Source organism: Microtus oregoni, unplaced genomic scaffold, assembly GCF_018167655.1.
Source record: "Microtus oregoni isolate MIOR12 unplaced genomic scaffold, Mior012 000018F_ref0000195, whole genome shotgun sequence".
Classification (NCBI taxonomy): Eukaryota; Metazoa; Chordata; class Mammalia; order Rodentia; family Cricetidae; genus Microtus; species Microtus oregoni.
This window is the reverse complement of record NW_024543077.1, coordinates 30,304,362-30,327,744: the sequence shown is the minus strand read 5'-3', so window position 1 is coordinate 30,327,744 and position 23,383 is coordinate 30,304,362. Positions and strand designations below refer to the sequence as shown.

Below are 23,383 nucleotides of genomic sequence, written 5' to 3'. Positions count from 1 at the left end.
TCAATCCACTCACCCCAGCGCAATGGATCTTGTATTCAATAAATCTAGCAGCCAGACTCAAGAACGGAATTGAAGAAAGTGACCACACAGTTTATAGATCGATTTATAATGTAGGAGAACATGCCCAAGTGGAGTGGTGTCTTACAGGCTATTGACTGAAGAAGCTCTCCCAGTACCTAACCCTTTTGCTTAAATAAGAAATTCCAAACTTGGCTGGGTGGTGGTGGCGCATGCCTTTAATCCCAGCACTCAGGAGGCAGAGGCAGGCGGATCTCTGTGAGTTTGAGACCAGCCTGGTTTACAAGAGCTAGTTCCAGGACAGGCTCCAAAACCACAGAGAAACCATGTCTCGAAAAACCAAAAAAAAAAAAAAAAAAAAAAAAAAAAAGGAATTCCAAACTCAATACAAAACTATGTATACAAGAAACAGATGTCAAATATAAAGTTAGAATTACAAGCATAATCAATATTAAGGAAGGAATATATATACTAATGTTTTGATAAGCATTCTATCCTAAGGAATCCATGTCTTGTAGTAGAAATGGCTTGGCTAGATCATAAGAGGATGGTAAGTATGATTATCTCATCTTCAACCCCATCAAAGGCCTGAGAAGAGCATTAATATTACTTGAGTAGGCAGGTAGTGAAGTCCAGCAGCCCACAAAAAGTGTAGTAGATGACAGAGACAACTGACTGCATGAGCAACCAACTAAAGTCTCATTACAATTTTGAAGATTAAGACTTCCTATCAGAATATAAAAAAATCTTTAATCAGCTATGCAGTAAAGCAGGAAAATGATCTCAAAATATAAACCATGTATCAGTATCTTGATCAGAGGTAGAATTATATAATGCAATATGACAAATATCTCATAAAATTGTGTCAATAAACATGACACATGTTTATTGTAGAATCATGCATAGATAAAATCTGACAAAATAACTTTGCATAGGTGTTACAAACATTCTAAAAAAATAGAAATATTCTATATGATAAGTATAATTCGAATTTGTATCAATAAAAAACTCTATACCAATGTAAATTATCCATAAATAATAGTTCACAAGTATTCCTTCTATTACAAACTATTATTATTAGTGTGAGTAGGTAATCTACCTATTATCCCATTCAATTTTCCCTCTTTTTTTGAGATCTCTGGGTATACATAATTTCACCCAACCCTATATGAGTAATAATCAACTCTTAAATGTTTTCCCTTTGTTGGGACAAACTTTGTTGGGAGAGAGGATGGCATCTTCTAGAATTGCTTCCAGATGTCATGGGGGCAATGTTCTTTCTATGGGATATTATAAAAGTAAGACGATTTCTAAGTATTTGATAGGGTTGTTCTGAAGTTCTTGTTTGGAATTGTGGCCAGAACGTTGTAAGAAGGTGCACCATATCTGCAGCTTGTACCCATAAGTCGGTCTTACAGTGCTATTAGCATCATGCTTTCATATCAATCAGGTAGAGACATTGTGGGGCTCCAATGTCTTCTTCTTGGAAGATGTTCATTGTTGAAAATGTAAACATTATTCATGTAGACATATTTTCAGTGAAATATAAGATATAGACAAAATGGGCATGAAGGAAAGTAAAATGTTCCTTTAAAATCTATCTTCTTTCTGTCCCATAGCAGAAGGCTATTGATATGAGACAGAAGTTTTGAGTTTTTCTTTTAACGTTGTGCTTGGATTTAGAGAAGGATAGTCATAGTCTAACTCTAAAACCATTTCTGATTCTGAAGTAGAGATGTAAATACAAAGGAGGCATCTTCTAAAGCTGTAGCCCATACAAAGCACCTAACAGATTATCTCTCTGGGGGTGGGCTCACTCACAGGCTTATAGGTCAGTAGCTGCCCCCTTCCTGAGACAAAAAGCATGCGGTGTGTGGCAAACAGAACCAGAAGAGACAGATCAGCTACAAGTGTAGGAAAAATGAAAATATTGCAGATAGTGAGAACAGTGCAAGCCATGACTTAGAGGCTGCAGCAAAGTCAGCAGAACCTTTAGAGCCATTCATCCCTGTGCCAGTAGAGCAGTAACAACACACATCTGCCCTAAGCCAGAAACTCTGGAAGGAAAACACACTGTGTTTTGACAGTCTTCCAAATAATTCCAGTATGTAAGTAAGTTTTAGGACCTCTGATCCAGGCTACCAGCTCTCAAATGCTGTTTGCAGGGCTCTTCTTGGGCATAGGACCAGAGGTGAAGTGGATGTAAATTCAGATAAGTTTGTAAGTGCATAATCTACATTGTTTTTGGAGAGTCACCAATAAACATTAGCCATTTAGAGGTTTCAAGAAGTCCTACAGTAAAGACCTTTATTTTTCATTCACCTTTGGATCTCTGTGATTCATACTTCCATAAATACCCTCTTAGGGATATTATCCTCACTATTCACATGGATGCGATGTAACCTACAGAAAATTAGAAGACTGTCCCAAAGTCACAGAACCTGTATCCAGGTTGGAAAAGACCTTAACAATTTTTCTGTTCTCAATACCCTGCATCCTCTGTCCTTCCACTCTACTGTGTACATAACTCTGTGTTATGTAGTGCCGATATCTCAGTGGAGACCTCCAAATGCCGCGCCCCATGTCCCTGTGTCTGTGCTCTGTGCGCTGGCACGCTGTTCACTAGCTTTGGGCAAGGGGGATGGAGGTTAAAATACACAGACACACCAGACAGAGAGACAGTGACACAGGTCATCCTTGAATTCCCCAAGAATGCCCCCTTTATTGTGTTCAGGGGCAGATTATATGGAGATAGCCATGCCCCAGCCGAACCAACCAAAAACTATCCTCTTGCCATCAGGAACTCCTCAAGGTCTCATGCTCAGAGCAGCTGTAGGCACTCAGATCAGGGGATTACAAGAAATTCAGGATCTGGGCTCTCACCGAGCTGGAAGGTGGAGGCGCAGTGGGGCAGAGCAGTGGGCTCCTACTCCATCGGGATGGGGTAGATTTCATCCAGGCCAGTTGGCCCGGGCTGGGACAGAGGTCCAGGCCAACAGGCCTTTTGGCAGTTGTGATGAGCTTCTGCACCCTGAGGCCCGTGCTGGAAGTGGGCCTAGTGTTCTTGCCTCATCTGTCCTCGAGGCTGGTCCCAGGGTTTGCATGTGTCGCAGACCCTCAGTGGCCGCTGCTTGGAGCCGCCCCAGCTCACAGTCCAGTGCAACATTTCAGGAGATCTCGGTGATTCAAACCACATGAATATCAAATATCTGTGGAGACAAAAACAGAACCTCTTTTCCAAAACATCACATTCTTAAGCCCATATTTTAAAGTCAAGATACTTTTCTTAGCAGTTCCTAGAATCAAATGTCTTTCTCCAGTCCAGAACACAAAAGACAACAAAATCAACATATCATACATCTGTACACATTTATCTTTTTAAGCTATATACATTATCTATTCCCAATACATATGTCCCCTCCGGCTGGGGAAAACCCTGTTTGCTTACCTCTCTTTCTTGGTTGGTTCCACTTGCTGCCAAACTGAGCGAAGGATGTCAAGATTAACACATATACCCCAATCCACCCTCACCTTCTGAGGGTGACCTCTCAGCATTCCCTAGTTCCCGATATCTCGGCTAGGACCTCCAATTGATGAAATCTCGGTGGAAGACCTCCAATTGCCGCGCACCCAGTAACTGAGCTAGTTCCGGGACAGGCACCAAAGCTACAGAGAAACCCTGTCTCGGAAGAAAAAAAAAGACTTTAGTCTTGGTTAGGTTCATTCATTCACAACTATAATACCAGCATTTGTGAAGTTAAGGCAGATTGATGGTTAAATTAATGTCATCTTGGGCTACATCGTATGACCAGTACTAAGAAAATAAATAGATACTAGACTTTAGTATTGCCCTTCTTAATGTGTCCTCAGTGGGGCACTGGGAGTACCATTTTAAGTACTATTTAAGAGTGCATCATTTCCTGATGGACAGCCACATATGGCTCCTCGCTGCTGTCAAGATGAAAAAGATGCTCATCAGCAGGACCTCACAGCTGCCTGCATGCCTGCCTAGATCCCAGTCTTCTCCTACACTTTCACAGTCACACACAATTGACAAATGTGTGTTTCGATCTTCCCTAAACTCCCTACCTCACAAACACTTGTGTTCTCCTTGTGAGGCAGTTATTTACAGCACTCATTCAAGAGCAGTTGAACCCTCTTTTCCTTTAGGCTCAAAGCCATTTTCTCCTCTCATTATCTCCGTCCTGTGTCCTTGGTTTCTAATATTTTGTTTTGCTCATTCCTTCTTTATTTCCTTCTTTTTTTATTTTTCCATTCAAATATTTACACTTCCTTCCCTCCTCCCAATCCCCTCCCACTCCCCAACCTACCTCCCCCCTCCCTCTCCCTGCTTGAGAGAGGGCAGGGAACCCTGTCACGTGAGAAGTCCAAGGCCCTCCCCCCCTACATCCAGGTCTAGGGAGCTGTGCATCCAAATAGACTAGGGTCCCAAAAAGCCAGAACATGCCATAAAACAAGTCCCAGTGACTTTAACAATGGCTTCTCAGTCAGCCCCCATTGTCAGCCACATTCAGATAGTCCGGTTTGATCACGTGCTCATTCATACCCGGTCCACCTGGATTTGGTGAGCTCCCATTAGAACAGGCACACTGTCTCAGTGGGTGGACCAAACCCTCACGGTCCTGACTTCTTTGCTCATGTTCTCCCTCCTTCTGCCCTTCATCTGGACCTTGGGAGCACAGTCCGTTGTTCTGATGAGGGTCTCTGTCTCTATCTCCATACATCGCGGCCGATGGAAGATTCTATGGTGATATTCGAGATCAGTGTGATAGTCTGATCTCACATCAGTGTGATAGTGGGTCAAGGACAGTTCAGGCACCTTTTGCCTCTGCTGTCCAAGGAGCTAGCTGGGAACATCCCCTTGAACACCAGGGATCTCCTCTAGAGGCAAGTCTCTTGCCAACCCTAAAATGCATTCCTTATTGTAGTTATCTTCTTCCCTGCTCCTAAATCGGCCCTTCCTCCATCTCCAACCTCCCCCTCCCCCAAGCTCTTGCCAGTCCTTCCCTTCTCCCTTCTCTCTTCCCCTTTCCCCTTCCCTCAACTTCACCCCCACCCCTACCCCCATTCCCATGCTCACAACTATAGCCCGGAAATCTTTTTTGCTTCCAATTTCCAGGAGGACTTATATATGCTTTTCTTTGGGTTCACCTTGTTATTTGGTTTCTCTAGGCTTGTGAACTATAGGCTTAGTATCCTTTGTTTATGGCTAGAGTTCACAAATGAGTGAGTACATACCAAATTCATTTTTTTGGTCTGGGTTATCTCACCCAGGATAGTGTTTTCTATTTCCATCCATTTGCATGCAAAATTCAAGATGTCATTTTTTTTACCACTAGGTACTACTCATATATATATATATATATATATATATATATATATATATATATATATATTCCACACTTTATCCATTCTTCCATTGAGGGGCATCTAGGTTATTTCCAGGTTCTAGTTATTACAAACAGTGCTGGTATAAACATAGTCGAACAAATGCTTTTGTAGTATGATTGGGCATCTCTTGGATATATTCCCAAGATTGGTATTGCTGGATCCTGAGGTAGGTTGATTCTGAATTTCCTGAGAAACCACCACACTGATTTCCAAAATGGTTGCACAAGTTTGCATTCCCAGCAGCAGTGGATGAGTGAGCGTTCCCCTTACTCCACATCCTTTCAAGCAAAGGCTATCATTGGTGTTTTTGATTTTAGCCATTCTGACAGGTGTAAGATGGTATCTCAAAGTTTTTTTGATTTGCATTTCCATGATCACTAAGGAAGTTGAACATGACCTTAAGTGTCTTTTGGCCATTTGAACTTCTTCTGTTGAGAATTCTCTGTTCAATTCGGCTCCCCATTTTTAAATTGGGTTAATTAGAATTTTAGTGTCTAGGTTTTTTGTTTTTTGTTTTTGTTTTTGTTTGTTTGTTTTTTTGGTTTTTCGAGACAGGATTTCTCTGTGGCTTTGGAGCCTGTCCTGGAACTTGCTCTGTAGACCAGGCTGGTCTTGAACTCACAGAGATCCGCCTGCCTCTGCCTCCTGAGTGCTGGGATTAAAGGCATGCACCACCATCGCCCAGCTAGTGTCTAGTTTCTTGAGTTCATTATATATTTTGACGATCTGTTCTTTGTCTGATATGGGGTTGGTGAAGATCTTCTCTCATTCAGTAGGATGCTTTTTTGTCTTAATGAGTGTATCATTTGCTTTACAGAAGCTTCTCAGTTTCTGGAGGTCCCATTTATTCATTGTTGCTCCCATTGTCTGTGCTACTGGGGTTTCTAATATTTTTATGACCAGATGATATTTTTAGGAATGTATTTTTTTATTGATTTTTTTGAGTTCTACATTGCTCTTTACACCCCTTCCTGTCTTTTCCCTACCCCCTTTAACACTCCTGCATTGTCCCTATGCTGCCAATTTAGTCAGGAGATCCTGTCTTTCTTTTCTTCCCATGTACATTATATCAATGTAAGTCCCTCCTAATGTCCTCATTGTTGTCTAAGTTCTCTAGGATTGTGGTTTGTAGGCTAGCTTTCTTTGCTTTACGTTTAAAAACCACCTATGAGTGAGGATATGTGTTAATTTTCTTTCTGTGTCTTGGTTAGCTCACTCAAAATAATGTTTTCTAGCTGTATCCATTTTCCTGCAATATTCAACCTGTCATTATTATTATTTTTTGCTGTGTAGTACTCCATGGTGTAAATGAACCACATTTTCCTTATCCATTCTTCGGTCAAAGAACATTTAGGTTGTTTCCAGGTTCTGGCTATGACAAACAAAGCTGCTATGAACATAGTTGAGCACATGTCCTTGTGCATTTTTGAGCATCCTTTGGTTATATACCCAAAAGTGGTATTATTGGGTCTTGAGGAAGGTTGTTTCCTAATTTTCTGTGAAATCGCAACACTGATATCCAAAGAGGTTGTACCCCTTGAATTCCCACCAGCAACGCAGAAGTGTTCCATTTTCCCCACAATCTCTCCAGCATAAGTTGTGATCAGTGTTTTTGATCTTGGCCATTCTTACAGGTGTAAGACAGAATCTCAGAGTTGTTTTGCAATTCTCTGATGACTAAAGATGTTGAACATTTCCTTAAGTGTCTTTCAGCCCTTTTAGATTCCTCTGTTGAGAGTTCTCTGTTTAGGTCTGTGCTCCATTTTTTAAAATTAGATTATTTGTTCTTTTGATGACCAATTTCTTGAGTTCTTTCTCTACTTTGGAGATCAGACCTCTGATGTGGGGTTAGTGATGATCTTTTCCCATTCTGTAGGCTGTTGTTTTGTTCTGTTGACCATCTCCTTTGTTTTGCAGAAGATTTTCAGTTTCAGGAGGTCTAATTTATTAATTGTTTCTTTCAGTGTCTGTGATGCTGGGATTATATTTAGGAAGTGGTCTCCTGTGCCCTTATGTTCATGTGTACTTCCCACTTTCTCTTCTATAAATTTCAGTGAGGCTGGCTCCATGTTGAGGTCTTTGATCCATTTGGAGTTGAGTTTTGTGCATGGTGATAGATATGGGTCTATTTTTATTCTTCTACATGTTGATATCCAGTCATTCCAGCATCATTTGTTAAATATGCTTTCTTTTTTCCATTTGATATTTTTTGCTTTGTCAGAAATCAGGTGTTCAAAGATGTATGAATTATTATCTGGTTCTTTGATTTGGTTCATTCATCTTCTCTCTGTTCCTTTGTCAATACCAGGCTGTTTTCAGTATTGTAGAACTGTAGTAAAGTTTGAAGTCAGGAATTGTGATGCCTCCCCAAGTTCTTTTATTGTACAGGGTTGTTTTCACTATCCTGGGATATTTTCTTTTCCATGTGAAGTTGAGTACCTTTCTTTCAAGGTCTGTGAAGAATTTTTCTGGGATTTTGATGGGCAGTGCATTGAATCTGTAGAGTGCTTTTGTAGTAAGATTGCCATTTTTACTATGTTTATTTTGCCTAGCAAAAAATATGGGAGATCTTTCCACTTTATTTTCTTCTTAATTTCTTTCTTCAAAGAATCAAAGTTCTTGTTATACAAGTCTTCCACTTGTTTGGTTAGAGTTACTTCGAAATATTTTATTCTACTTTTGGTTATTGTGAAGGGTGTTGTTTCTCTGATTTCTTTTCCATCCCTTTTATTATCTTTTTATAGGAGGGATATTGTTTTTTTTTTTTTTCTGATCCGGGATCGTGCTACATTACTGAAAATGTTTATGAGTTGTAGAAGTTCCTTGGTAGAATTTTGGGATCGCTTAGGAAAACTATCATGCCATCAACAAACAGTGAGCATTTGGCTTTTTCTTTTCTGATTTGTAGTCCCTTGATCTCCTTTTGGTGTCTTATTGCCCTACCTAAAACCTCAAGAACTATATTCAATAGATATGAAGAGAGTGGACAATCTTGTCTTGTTCTTGATTTCAGTGGAATAGCTGGGTGTTTCTCTACATTTAGTTTGATGTTGGCTGTTGGCTTGCTGAGTATTGCATTTATTATGTTTAGGTATATTCCTTTTATCATGAAGGGATGTTGTATTTTATCTAATGGTTTTTCGTTATCTAATGAGATGATCACGTGGTTTTTATTTTTCACTTTGTTTATATGGTGGATTATGTTGACAGATTTTTGTATGTTGAACCATTCTTGCATCTGTTGGATGTAGCCAACTTGATCATGGTGGATGAATGATCTGATGTGTTCTTGGACTTGATTTGCCAGTAATTTTTTTTTTTTGTATTTTTGGATCAATGTTCACGAGTGAGATTGGTCTGTAATTTTCTTTATAATGTCTTTCTATGGTTTGAGTGTCAGGGTAATTGTAGCCTCAAAAAAGGGGTTTGGCATTGTTCCTTCTTTTTCTATCATGTGAAATAACTCAAGGAGTATTGGTATTAGTTCTTCTTTGAAAGTCTTGTATAATTCTGAGCTGAAACCATCTGGTCCTGGGCTTTTTTTGGTTGGGAGTCTTTTGATGGCTGTTTCTATTTATTCAGCAGTTATAGGTGTGTTTAATTTGTTTATCTGGTCTTGATTTAATTTTGGTAAGTGATATTTATCCAGAAAGTTGTCCATTTCCTTTAAGTTTTCCAATTTTGTGGAGTTTTCAAAATATGACCTGATGATTCTCTGTATTTCCTCCATGTCTGTTGTTATGCCCCCCTTTTCATTTCTGATTTTGTTCATTTGCATATTTTCTCTCTGCCTTTTGGTTAATTTGGATAACGTTTTGTCTATTTTGCTGATTTTCTATAAGAACCTACTCTTTGTTTCAGTGATTCTTTGTATTGTTTTTTCCATTTCTATTTTATTATTTTCAGCTCTTAGTTTGATTTTTCCTGCTGTCTTGATTTCTTAGGTGAGTTTACTACTTTTTGTTAAAAAGTTTTCAAAGGTTTTGTTAATTCACTAATGTGGGATTTTTCTGTCTTCTATATGTAGGGATTTTGTGCAATAACTTTTCTCTTAACACTACTTTCATTGTGTCCCATAAATTTGGATATGTTGTGTGGTCATTTTCATTGAATTTTAGAAATTCTTTAATTTCTTCTTTTTTTTTCTTCCTTGACCCATTGATGATTCTGGTTAGCATTGTTTAATTTCCATGTTTGTGCATTTGATGAAATTAGTATTGCTGTTGACTTCTAGTTTTTAACCATGATGATCTGATAAAGTACATAGGGGTATTCTGATTTTTTTTATTTGTTGAGGTTTGTTTTGTTACTGAGTATGTGGTTGATTTTTGAGTAAGTTCCATCAGGTATGGAGAAGAAAATATATTCTTTTCTGTTTGAAAGGAATATTCTATAAAAGTCTGTTACGTACATTTGAGTCATAACATCTGTTAGATACGTTATTTCTCTGTTAATTTTTTGTCTAATGACCTGTCCAGTGGTGAGAGGGGAACATTGAAGTTTCCACTATTAGTACGTGGGGTTTTATGTATGTTTTAAGCTTTAGAAGTGTTTCTTTTACATATGAGCGTGGCCTTATATTTGGGACATTGATGTTCGGTAATGAGATTTCTCTTGATAGATTTTTCTCATGACTAATATGAAATGACCTTCTTGTCTCTTCTGAACAATTTTAGCTTGAAGTCTATCTTGTTAGATATTAGGACATCTACAGCCACTTGTTTCTTAGGTCAATTTGATTGAATACTTTTTCCAACCCTTTACTTTGGTACGATGTCTGTCTTTGAGGTTGAGATGTGTTTCTTTTATGCAGGAGGGGAATGGATTCTGTATTTGTATCCAATCTGTTTGCCTGTGTCTTTATATAGGTGAGTTGATCCCATTTATATTAAGAGATAATACTGACCAGTGATTGCTATCTCCTATTAATTTAGTATTCATTGTTGGTGATGTTAATTCATGCCTTTTCCCTTTTTTAGGATTTACTCCTATGAGACCATCAATTGTCTGTGTTTTTGTTGGTTAACCTAACTTTCTCCAGTTTTCCTTTTAGTATTTTGTGTATGGCTGAGTTTGTGGCTAGGTACTGGTTAAATCTAGTTTTGTCCTGGAATATCTTGCTTTGTCCTTCTGTGGTGATTGAAAGTTTTACTGGGTATAGTAGTCTGGGCTGGCATCACTGGTCTCTTAATGTCAGCACAATGCTTGACAATGACCTTCTGGCTTTTATTGTCTTCAGTGAGAAGTCAGGTATAATTCTGATAGGTCTGCCTTAAATGGTACTTGGCCTTTTTTCTTTACAGCTCTTTTTTTTTAAAAAAAAAAAACTATTTATTTATTTATTATGTATACAATATTCTGTCTGTATGCCTGAAGGCCAGAAGAGGGTGCCAGACCTCTTTACAGATTGTTGTGAGCCACCATGTAGTTGCTGGGAATTGAACTCAGGACCTTTGGAAGAGCAGGCAATGCTCTTAACCACTGAGCCATCTCTCCAGCCCCCTCCTTTACAGCTCTTAATATTCTTTCTTTACTCTTTATGTTTAGTGTTTTGATTATTATGTGGTGAGAGGACCCAAAAAGATGAATATGGTATGTACTACCTCATTAGTGGATTCTAGTCATGAACAAAGGTCATTGAGTCTATAGTTCATGATCCTAGAGAAGCTAAATAACAAGGTGAACCCAAAGAAAAACATATAGATCCTCCTGGAAACTGGAAGCAGACAAAATCACCAGGCAAAAGTTGGGAGCATGGGGAAGGGGTTGGTGTTGAGGGAAGGGGAGAGGGGAAGAAAGAAGGGAGAAGGGGAGTATGGAGAGATTTTGGGGGACTGGGAGGGTTTAGATGGAGGAAGGGTGGATATGGGAATCAGGGAATAAGATATCTTAATTAAGGGAGCCATTTTAGGGTTGGCAAGAGACTTGGCTCTAGAGGGCTTCCCAGGTGTCCAAGGGAATGTCCCTAGTTAGGTCCTTGATCAGTGGAGGAAAGGGTGCCTGAACTGGCCTTGTCCTATAGCCACACTGATCAATATCTTAAATATCATCACAGAACCTTCATCGGGTGATGGATGGAGATAGAGACAGAGACCCACATTGGAGCACTGGACTGAGCCGCCAAAGCACAGATGAAGAGCAGAAGGAGGGAGAATATAAGAAAGGAAGGCAGGACCACGAGGATTGCTTCCACCCATGGAGACTCTGGAACTGATCTATTGGGAGCTCATCAAGGCCAGCTGGACTGGGTCTGGACAAGCATGTTATCAAACCAGACTCTCTGGATGTGGCTGACAATGAGGGTAGACTGAGAAGAAAATGATGACAGTGGATTTTGATTCTACTGCATGTACTGGCTTTTTGGGAGCCTAGTCTGTTTGGATCAACACCTTCCTAGAATGGAGACGGGGGCTTGGACTTCCCACAAGAAAGGGCATCCTGAGTTTTCTTAGGACTGGAGAGTGAGGGGGAGAGGGAGTGGGAGGAAAATGAGAGGATGGGAGGAGGTGGAAATTTTAAATCAAACAATTAATAAATTATTGATTGATTGATTGATTGATTGATTTTCAGACAGGGTTTCTCCGTAGCTTTTGGTTCCTGTCCTGGAACTAGCTCTTGTAGACCAGGCTGGCCTCAAACTCACAGAGATCTGCCTGCCTTTGCCTCCCGAGTGCTGGGATTAAAGGCGTGCGCCACCACCGCCCGGCTTCAATAAATTTAAAAAAAAAATAAAAAAATATAATGCTCTATCAATCTTAACAAAAACAAATCACAACAAAATTTAGTTAATTACTTAAGAACAGCATATCCCCATACAGGTTTGTTTTGGGCAGACTATCAAGGAACATAGAGCTTGCAGATGGCTGTGAGCCATGAGGTTACAGAACAAAGCTTGGTTCAGGCATTTGCTGATCTAAAATGCAAGCTGGAGCTGCCCCTCCTCCCAGAGTCAGATCTCAGCCTAATCAGAGTAGGGTTGGCAGAAGCCAGAGGAGCTGGAAGCTGCAGAGCCAAAAGCCAAAAGCCACAAGCAGCAGTAAGTCAGCCACTTAGTAGGAGGGACTAAGCCACTTGGGCATAGGAGGAAGGAAATTGTAAAGTTGTCTTCCAGGAGGCCAACACAATGGTGTGCAGCTGTGTGCCAGAGGGGAGGTGGTTAAGTTGCAGAGAGGTAGTTCAGCTGTGTGTGGTGGGAGAAGGCTGCAGGAGAGACCCAGCAATAGTGAGTATTCTGGCCATATGGTCACCAATTTGTTGTTGTACAAAGAGTTCCTAAATAGTTCAGAATAGAGATAACAAAGGTTTACTCATCTGGAAATAAACTAACAGAAAGAATACTAGTCCAGAGCCTTCTGAGAGCAATGGGAATGGGAACCAAATCCAACAGCCAAGAGGCTTTGTCTGTATTTACCGTACATGAGATGATGCCCAAGGTGGCAGGTATCTTAAAGGCTATTGACTGCAGGAGTTCCCCAGCACAGGCTACCTGTGTTGCACATATTTTTTGCACCACAGTAGACGGCAGTAGCATCTCTAGCCATCCAAGAAATCTCATGAAGCCCACAGTCTTCCCTCTTCCTCACCCTTTTCTAGGATGGCAAATAGTATAGGTAAATCACATATTCTATCCCACATATGTCCTTCTCCCAACTATTTTATTCATCCCTGTCAATATTTCATACTTTTATTTTTGACCCTCTCTGTCTATCTTTCCACATGGCTGAGCTTGCATCACCATCTCCATCACTTACACCCTCATGGAGCCCATCTGTTTGGAACAAGGTGTCCCCTGCCTTCTTAAAAAGAATGCCAGCATTTCTATGGTCCAAGGTCATATTTATTTAGAAATACCTAACATAACTAAAAAGGTGAAAAGAAGAGTAGTTATCTGTAACCACATTGCCCAGAAAGGAAGCAACTATTAGTATCTCACCACAATTTTCCAGAATTTTCTAGAACTAAACATATATCCATAGGACAATAATTAAAAAAAAATAAGATTAGGACAGAAGCTAATGCAATGTTTTATGGTCTGCATATTTCCCCTCCCATTGATTACATCATGATAATTTCCTATAATCCAATATTTCTTTAAAAATGTTTTCTATCTCTTGCATTTCACCATTGTACTCCACAGAAATTTGTTTAAACATTTCTGTTCTACTTGAGCATCAAGTTTGCAATTTTTTTTTGTAACTTGGATTAATGTATTTTGTGCTATAAGTAAAATTTGTACATATTAATCATTAATTGTACCATATTTTTCTTTTTTTCTTTTTTTTGGTTTTTCGGGACAGGGTTTCTCTGAAGCTTTGGAGTCTGTCCTGGAACTAGCTCTTGTAGACCACGCTGGTCTCGAACTCACAGAGATCCACCTGCCTCTGCCTCCCGAGTGCTGCATATTTTTCTTTTATCCTTGTGTGTGTGTATGTGCGCCTGTGGGTGTATGTGCATGTGGATGTGTCTCGTGTTTCCCAGGCTGATCTTAATCTTGCTTTGTGTTTGAGGAGTGCCTTTAACTTCTGATCTCCTTGTTTCTGTCTCCTAAGTGCTAGGATTATAGGTAGGCACCACCATGATATAGCTGTGCCCTTCATTTTTTCTTAAACTAGATTCCCCGTGCTGGCAGTGAAGGATTAACAGAACTGATGTTTAAGGACCCTGTTTTCCAATTACTATATAAGAGGTTCATATTGATTTATTACCCCTCCAACTCCTTATTTAACAATATGCACAAGATCAAGAAAAGCTGATACACTAAGTGTGTAAGGGAAGATGATATCCTGTCAGAGATTGAATTAAAAGTAGCATAGCCAGACTGATGCCAGCCCTGACTCATGCATGCTCAGAAGATGTCTCTGAGCCCTGGTAATTTCCCTTTCACCTCTGTATCAACTTCAGTGGTAGATCCAGTCCAGAATTGCTACAAATGCCTTGGGAAGAGCCCTCTTAAGGAACCACCACTTGGGTAATATTGAATCCTTGGCTACACCACAGAAAAATATTTCCACAAAAGTCAGAGAGACATTGAGGGGGAACATGTGTACACAGAAGATTAGGTACTAAATAGAGAGAGACACTGTGCTTAGGTGTCCTTACAAAAGATACAGAAACATTTGTCACCCATCTTTTTTTTTTGTTGTTGTTGGTTTTTTTTTTTTTGAGACAGGGTTTCTCTGTGGCTTTGGAGCCTGTCCTGGAACTAGCTCTGTAGACCAGGCTGGTCTCGAACTCACAGAGATCTGCCTGCCTCTGCCTCCCAAGTGCTGGGATTAAAGTCATGCGCCACCACCACCGAGCTTGTCACATATCTTAAGGGATGTAATTCATAGCTGAGCATAATTGCATAAGCCTTTAATACCAGCGCTTGGTGGTGTCTTTCTCCTGTGGTGGCTACCTGGCTTCTCTTCTGATTATGCCTACTTTCTCTACATAGCTTTTTCTGTCTGGCTACATTCTGTTAAGTCATTGGCTGAAAGCAGCTTCTTATTCATTAACCATCATAACCAACACATATACAAAGGGACTGTACCTCAAGCAACTGCTGTCTCAACCCATGATTGCAACTCCACATTTACCAGCAGCAGTTTGGCCCTTGGTCTCCAGCCTCACAGTCATAGAGACATGAGATAGGGGATGCTATGAAAGCGAGTAAGGAACTACATATCTAAGTCTCTATCCTTCTACAGAACACAGGACTTAAAAGTTGAGGTGAAGGGCTGGAGAGATGGCTCAGCGGTTAAGAGCACTGCCTGCTCTTCCAAAGGTCCTGAGTTCGATTCCCAGCAACCACATGGTGGCTCACAACCATCTGTAATGATATCTGGCGCCCTCTTCTGGCTGCAGGCATACATGCAGACAGAATACTGAGAATACTGTACACATAATAATAATAAATAAATAAATCTTTAAAAAAAAAAGTTGAGGTGAAGTATTCAAAGACATTGAATAGCAACCTAATATGTTCTCATTGCGTACTCCTTCCAAAATGTGCTGTCCTTCTACTCAGCCCCCGCTTAAGAACACTTGCTACTCTTAGCTTCTCCCTACAACGTCTTGTCTGTTGATTGCTGATACAGCCTCTTGACCCCAGGTTAATCCTATTTAATCAAAAACTGTATCATGTTTGCATCATTTTACGAAGTAGTAGAAAAATGTAGCACACCTTTACACAGTGAAAATAATATTCCACAACAGCAGACCACTGTTAGAGCTCAGGCCTAGCTCACTATGGTGTGGACGATGTGTAAACGGAGACCGCACTTGTGTTTCCTGACCACCCAAACCTAAATAATCACACAGAATGTTGTTAATTACAACACTATTTTGCCAACAGCTCAGGTTTATTCCAATCTAGTACTTGCATCTTAAATTAACCCATTTCCATTATTTTATATTTTACCCCGAGGCTCATCGTTTGATACTTTACATCCTGAATATCGGGAAGATTTAAAGACACATTTGGTTATTTATTGCATTGACTATGAAAGAGTGGGGAGAAACTGGGAGCTAGGGAGTCAGGCAGACAGCAGTGAGGCCCTGCTGATGAGCATCTTCATCATCTTGAGAGCAATGCGGAGCCATTTATGGATGTCAGGCAGCAGATTGATGCAATCTTAATTGGTAACTAAAATGGCACTCCTGATGCTGGACTGAGGAGATACTAAAGAGGGCAATACTAACGAGTAGTATCTATTTATTTTCTTGGTACTGGTTCATACAGTGTAGCACAGGCTGACATCAAGTTTGTCAACATCTTGCCTCAGCCTCATAAACACTGGTATTATAGGTGTGTTTGAAGGCACCTAGCCAAGGCTACATGGAATTGTTTCAAAAAACTAAATGAAAACCAAAGAGAAAGGACAAAAAACCTGAAGTTGTGTGGGTCTGAGAAGACAGGTGAGCCTGCCTTGTAAGCTTAAGGAAATCAATTTGAGGCCCAGAATCTATACTGAAGAGAAAGAGAAAAAAAAAAACTATGGTCACAAGAAGTTTTAATACTGTACTGGGACACAGAGAATATTGGCTACATAGGGCTTGTTGGCCAGCTAGCCTAGTCTACTTGGAAAGTCACAGAGTAATCAGAGACTCTATCTCAAAAGAAATAACAAATAAGTTTGGGAAAATCAGAGGAATAACACCAGAGTTTCTCTTGTATTCCACACATATAAACATGCATGTTGTGAATTAGCTCAATATGGGAAATAACCAGGCCAGCTTAAGGATAACAATTATATTTTTAATGGTTACAATGGGAAACTCACACCACAAGAATGGGGAGTCCAACATCCTCTGTGTCGGTGAGAATTACGCAGAGAGTGAGCACCTGGTAAGTCCCAGTTTTCTTCCTGGGTTCCAGTTAGCCATGTCTTTACTAGGCATGATTGGCTAATAGAGCTTCCCCATCATACACACATACAGAATCATACACATACATACATCTCCACACAGATATAAACTTGTACCTACAAATATACATACAAATCAATACTAACTTTGTGTAGCTTTCTAAATGTTTACGTATGCTTATTTATATTTGTAACATGAACATTCCCAGCCATTGAGTAGGTTTTACATAAAAATGAAGTCACAGTTCCATGAGTACTAAGGTTTTTGGTAAACGAAATCCCATTTCTAAGTAACATCTATGTTGGAGTAATTCTCTTGTATACTCCAATGATTTGTCACTCAAATGGGTTTAATAAAACACTGACTGGCTAGAAGCTGGGCATGAGGCAGAGGGAGGAAGACATGAATGTGCCATGCTGATAAATGTTCTACCAGTGGAAGACACTAAATGGGGAATATGGGTTAATTTAAAATGTAAGAGCAGGCTAGTAATAACTATGATCTTGGGTAAACATTTTCAATTCTTAAAATCTTAAAAGCCTCTGTTTGGTAATCTTGAGGTGGCAGTTAGGAAAAATAAGTCTGTTCACAAATGCCATTCCAATGTGTAGCCAAAACTTTCACAAAAAATCTGAAATAACTTGGAAAAAAATCTGAACACCCAAAAACATAGTCAAATGCAATGTCTTTGTAACTGCCTTTTCTTTGGTGGGCTATGCTTGCTAGCAGTGACCAGAGGCTTGCCTCCTTCAACCAAGGGCTTCATGACTCAGCATTAGCAACAAATCAAGCAGCTCCCTTAACAGATTCTAAGTTTACTGTTTGTGTGTCTTCTTTCTCTATCCGACCTGAGGGCTCAGGTCATGCACCTGCTGGCCACTTTCCCTGTATTTCTGTAAATCAAAATATGTGTGGAGCCCTGATTTAATTCTCTAGGACAGACACCCACAGGTATCAAGGTCATGCATTTGTTTGTGGCTCCAGCCCATGTCTGGTCTGTTATTCAACATGACGGCATCTTGAATAATTTCTGGGCAGCATTACTGGGAATTACCTCCAACTCCTTCCCGGAAATGTCCTTTCTTACTCAGTACCACTGATCTACTTGATTACCACACACTAGACCCTATAAAAATTTACCACAAAGTTCTGGAGTCAAAGATATGGTTGCTGACTTCTACTGTAGAATGCTCTATATCTCCTGTTTTTAATTGTATCTGATTTATTGATAGTTCAGAAAGATGAATTAGTTAAATGCATGATGGTTAATTGTGTTCTATAAACAAAAGTTGGGATAAGTGAAATTTGTAATGTGTAAGCATACAAAAGTGACTTTATTTTTACTGTCACCAATAGTTGGTGCCACCAATAAATGAAAACAAGGTGGTTGTACTTCCTGGCCAACCAAGAACCACTCATATTTTATGAACATAAGATCCATAATTTAAGTTTTTTTTATTTCTAAGACAGGTTACCTCCACATAGCCATGGATGCCAGGAATTTATTTTGGGGAATATGCTGGCCTTACTGAGATCAGCCCAGCCCACACTCCTGTGTGTTGTAATTATAGCCATACAATTCTATGTCCAGGTGAAATATGTGTTTTTAAATGCACTGAATTTTAATTTTAATTGAATTGAATCAGAGAAATAAATAATAAAATAAGATATAAAATGGAGCATCATTGTTTTGATGAATAGCAATGTTTCTTGCAATTCTATAATTTAAATGGCCAAATTATTTCATATGGTCTCAGTAATTTGTTACTTTCTTTGCATTGTTAATTCCATCTGTTTAAAATTGTTTGGAGTGTTTGTGTGAATACACCTGTGCCATGATGTGTATGTAGCACTGACAGGAAAGCTAGCAGGGGTCAATAATCTACTTCTGCTTTGTGAGTTCTAGTGATTAAACCTATGGAGATATTTGCCTACAAATGACCTCAATGGCACTTCTTTGGGTTTGAAAATTATTCATGAATGAATGAGCTGTTGGAGGAGTGTCTATGGGTAACTGCTAATGTAAAGAAATATGAGAAAACTTGTAAAGGTATTGTGCATAACCCAGAGATAGATCCCAGGTCATCAGACTTAGCAGCAATGATCTTTACTAAATGAGGCAATTTCCTGGTGTATAATTTTGGTTTTGAAAAAGTGTTATAAATAAATGTCTACTCCTCAAAATGAACATATTTTACTAGTGTAATATTTATTCAAATTGAATTTGAGCACCACTGAAATGGTTCAGTGGGAAAGCACTGTTCGGAGCAAGACTAGAAATCTTACCTCAATTCCTGTAGAACCTCAAGCTATGGAATTACATACACAGATGTTTGTTGATTCTCATAAATTATTACATCCATATCAGATAAATAAAAATACTTCTTTGAATACACACATGGGGTATTTAATGTTTCTTATAATTTTTATCAGTCATTTTAAAATTAACATTGTTAAATTCTCTTGAAAAAACAGCACATTGGTAGTTCATCATCTACCCTTGGACTTGTACTCATGAGTTCAAATGTATCCCTGAATCATTACTGATATCCAAGATAAGATGGATATCAAACAACAAAATTTCAATGAAATACTTGTGAAAAGAAAAAATCAAAACCAGAAAGATAAATCACCACTGTTTTATGAAAATATGCTTAAACATGGCCTGATATTTCAATAACCATTGAGAAAAATTATATGATAAGGGCTCCATTACATACATTACAGCAGAAATACCTATCACAAGGTACAGGCACAACAGAAGATGAAAAAGTCGTAGAAGGAATATAAAGTCTACAAATTAAACTTCACTAAATGGATTTGCCACACGTACAGCACACTCTAGTGACTACCTCAAATGCGTAAAAATAGAAACCACAATGCAATTATCTCCTCTATCAGTTTTGAATGAACATGGTATGTAATTTATTTCTTGCAAGGCTATGATAAAAAATTATTTTTCTTGAAGCTAAAGAAATCTGTGATGTTTAAAGCCATTAACATTTTTTTCATGAATATGAACTTTTTCATTCTGAGTTTGTTCCTAGCTCAGACTTAAAAGTGAGCTAAATAGAATTTAAAACATTTACAACACTAGTTAGTTCCAGGACAGGCTCAAAGCTACAAAGAAACCCTGTCTTGAAAAACAAAACAAAAGACCAAAGTACCCATCCATAAATCCTTATACCTTAATTACTTTGGTCTTGCAATTGAAGAAGTATAAAATCTAAAAGAGTTACATTATCATTCAACTTCACAACTCAAGAGTTACAGTTCTGAAGGGAAAGATACCCTTACTGCCTGAAGTCAGGAAACACCTACAGTTGTGAAGAGAAGGGTGCCACACTAGATGAGGCAATGATGTTCCTCTCTGAGAGAGAGGATCCGCTCAATTCTTCTAAGAGAGTTTCCCAGCAGAAATGTCTGTTACTGATCTGCTCTACTCCCCTAATGAAGTGCCTCAAAAGAGGTGTCCATTGCTGCTGTGCTCCTCTGGGTTAAATGACTTTCAAGTAGAAGTATCAATTATGTCTCAATTCAACTCCACTAGGGAGTTTCTGATCCATTCCAGTGAAAGAAGTTCTTCACAGAAACCTCAGTCAGGAGATTTATATGGGAGGGAAGAGAGTGACTGCCTCTGCCAAGGTGGAAAGAAACAGCTGCTAACTGAATGAGCAATATGAATTATATAGGGCTTCTTAAAACCAGATCTAAGGAGATTTTGAAGGTGGAAATTTGTCAGATTTCAGTCCCTGAGTTTGAACAAGCTGAGACATGGGCAGAATTCTGTGCTCAGAGATTGGTTGCTTTGGTGCTCAGTTGAACAAGGGAAGAGTGTTTCTTTGGCTCTGGATTGAGAGCAAAAGTGTGTTTTCTTCACTGGCCCTTTTTATTTTTTTGGTTCTGTTTTCAGGGTGATATTGTTTCGATAACCAGTTCTAGATTTAGAGATAAAGTGTTTTACTTTAGATTTCATTTCAGGATCAGGATGTGTTTCTTTGACTAGCCTTTTCTCCTACCCATATGATTTCATAAATTCAAGAATTAGCTTTTGTTCATTAGTTTGCTGTTGCAAACAAAATAAAGAGGTATCATATTGAACAGATCATTGACATGATTAAATTTTTTTCTACAGAACGAATGTTGTTAGTTAGCTGACTGTAAGGATCTTAAAACATAATTTAGAATAAGCCCTTAGGTTCTTCTTTAGGTAACCAAAGGATATTGTAATTTGCACAAGCTTTATCAGATGTATACACAAAAAGATTTACTCCTGTATAAAGTACAAAACATTACCATAATGGATATATTCAGAGAGTTTCACTGCAGTATGATTTTTAAAAAATCTTTTTGAAGAGTGTACTCATTAAATTCATAGTTTCTTTCCAGGATGGATTGTTTAATGTATTTGGAGATTATTGTGACAAAGGATTAACCACATAGATTCCATTTACGGTTTCTATCCTGTAGGTGTACATATATGCATTTGAAGATGAATAAGACATGAAAAGGCTTTATCATGCTGATTTCATTCAGTTTCTTGTTCTTTTAAGCCTTTGAAGATTACTGTGCTTTACCACATGAAATACATCCATCGGGTTTCTCTCTTTTGTGTGTTCTTTTATGCCTTTGAAGATGACTGTGCTGTGCAACGCTCTTACCACACTGATTAAGTTCATAGAGTTTCTATCTAGAGTGAGATATTTTATGCCTTTTAAGAGTACTGCGAGCTGCAAATGCCTTCCCACACTGATTACATTCATAGGGTTTCTCTCCAGTATGTGTTCTTTTATGGTTTTGAAGATTACTGTGAGATGCAAAGGCCTTGCCACACTGATTACATACGTATGGTTTCTCTCCAGTGTGTGTTCTTTTATGGCATTGAAGAACAATGTACTGTGAAAAAGCCTTACCACATTCATTACATTCATAGGGTTTCTCTCCAGTATGTATTCTTTTATGTACTTGAAGAGTACGATAAGCTGCAAAGGCCTTACCACACTCATTACATTTATAGGGTTTCTCTCCAGTATGTGTTCTTTTATGGTTCTGAAGATTATTGTGAGATGCAAAGGCCTTCCCACACTCTTTACATTCATAGGGTTTTTCTCCAGTATGTGTTCTTTTATGGCTTTGAAGATTACTGTGAACAGCAAAGGCATTGCCACACTGATTACATTCATACAGTTTCTCTCCTGTATGTGTTCTTTTATGGTTTTGAAGAGTACCGTGAGTTGCAAAGGCCTTTCCACACTCATTGCATTCATAGGGTTTCTCTCCAGTATGTATTCTTTTATGGCATTTCAGATTACTGTGAAATGCAAAGGCCTTCCCACACTCTTTACATTCATAGGGTTTCTCTCCAGTATGTGTTCTTTTATGCTTTTGAAGATTACTGTATTGTGCAAAGGCCTTACCACACTCATTACATTCATAGGGTTTCTCTCCACTATGTGTTCTTTTATGGTTTTGAAGATTACTGTGTCGTGCAAAGGCCTTACCACACTGATTACATTCATAGGGTTTCTCTCCAGTATATGTTCTTTTATGGTTCTGAAGATTATTGTGAGATGCAAAGGCTTTCCCACACTCATTACATTCATAGGGTTTTTCTCTAGTATGTGTTCTTTTATGGTTTTGAAGATTACTGTGAACTGCAAAGGCCTTGCCACACTGATTACATTCAAATAGTTTCTCTCCTGTATGTGTCGTTTTATGGTTTTGAAGAGTACCGTGAGCTGCAAAGGCCTTACCACATTCATTACATTCATAGGGTTTCTCTCCAGTATGTATTCTTTTATGTACTTGAAGAGTACTTTGAGCTGCAAAGGCTTTACCACACTGGTTACATTCATAGGGTTTTTCTCCAGTATGTGTTCTTCCATGGTATTGAAGAGCATTATGCCGTGCAAAGGCCTTACCACATTGATTACATTCATAGGGTTTCTCTCCAGTATGTGTTCTTTCATGGCTTTGAAGAGTACTGCGGTAAGCATAGGCCTTACCACACTGATTACATTCATAGGGTTTCTCTCCAGTATGTGTTCTTTCATTCCATTTAAGGTGCTTGTCATATGTCAAGGATTTATCACATTGAAAATTTACTGAAGGTTTCTCTCCAGTTTGAATTCTCTCACTCCTGTAAGAATAATTGGCACATGTAAAAGCTTTACTACATTGAAAACACTGTTGTGCCTACACATTTCTATGAATTTTATAATATGTTCCAATTCTAAAGAGGAATCAGATACTATGTTTTTGTAAGTCTGTCTAAACTCATGTTTTGCTCTTTGATTAGGCACTGCTTTGCAACTTGAAAGATACCTCCAATGGCAAATCCCTTTCTTTTATGGCTTACCTTTTTATAGTCACAGAATCTTTTTTTCTATGATAATTTACACAAAGGCGAAGAGAACTGGATAAACTCAGAGCTTTAACATTCATGAATTCTCCTATACCATGAACCATATTACATATGTTATGTGAACTAGGACACCCAACAGTATTTGCACAGTTCTAGAACTCATAGGGCTTCTTGCAGTGAGAGTTTGTTCATATATTAACAGTGATGGTGGAAAACCAATTAATTGTATAATTTAATCCA

At 38.8% G+C, this 23,383-nt stretch overlaps 1 pseudogene; it reads right to left on the bottom strand.

The window, feature by feature from the left end:
• Window positions 1-20,208: 20,208 nt before the first annotated feature.
• The window catches only part of LOC121458724, a 43,214-nt pseudogene continuing 40,039 nt past the window's right edge, over window positions 20,209-23,383 (bottom strand).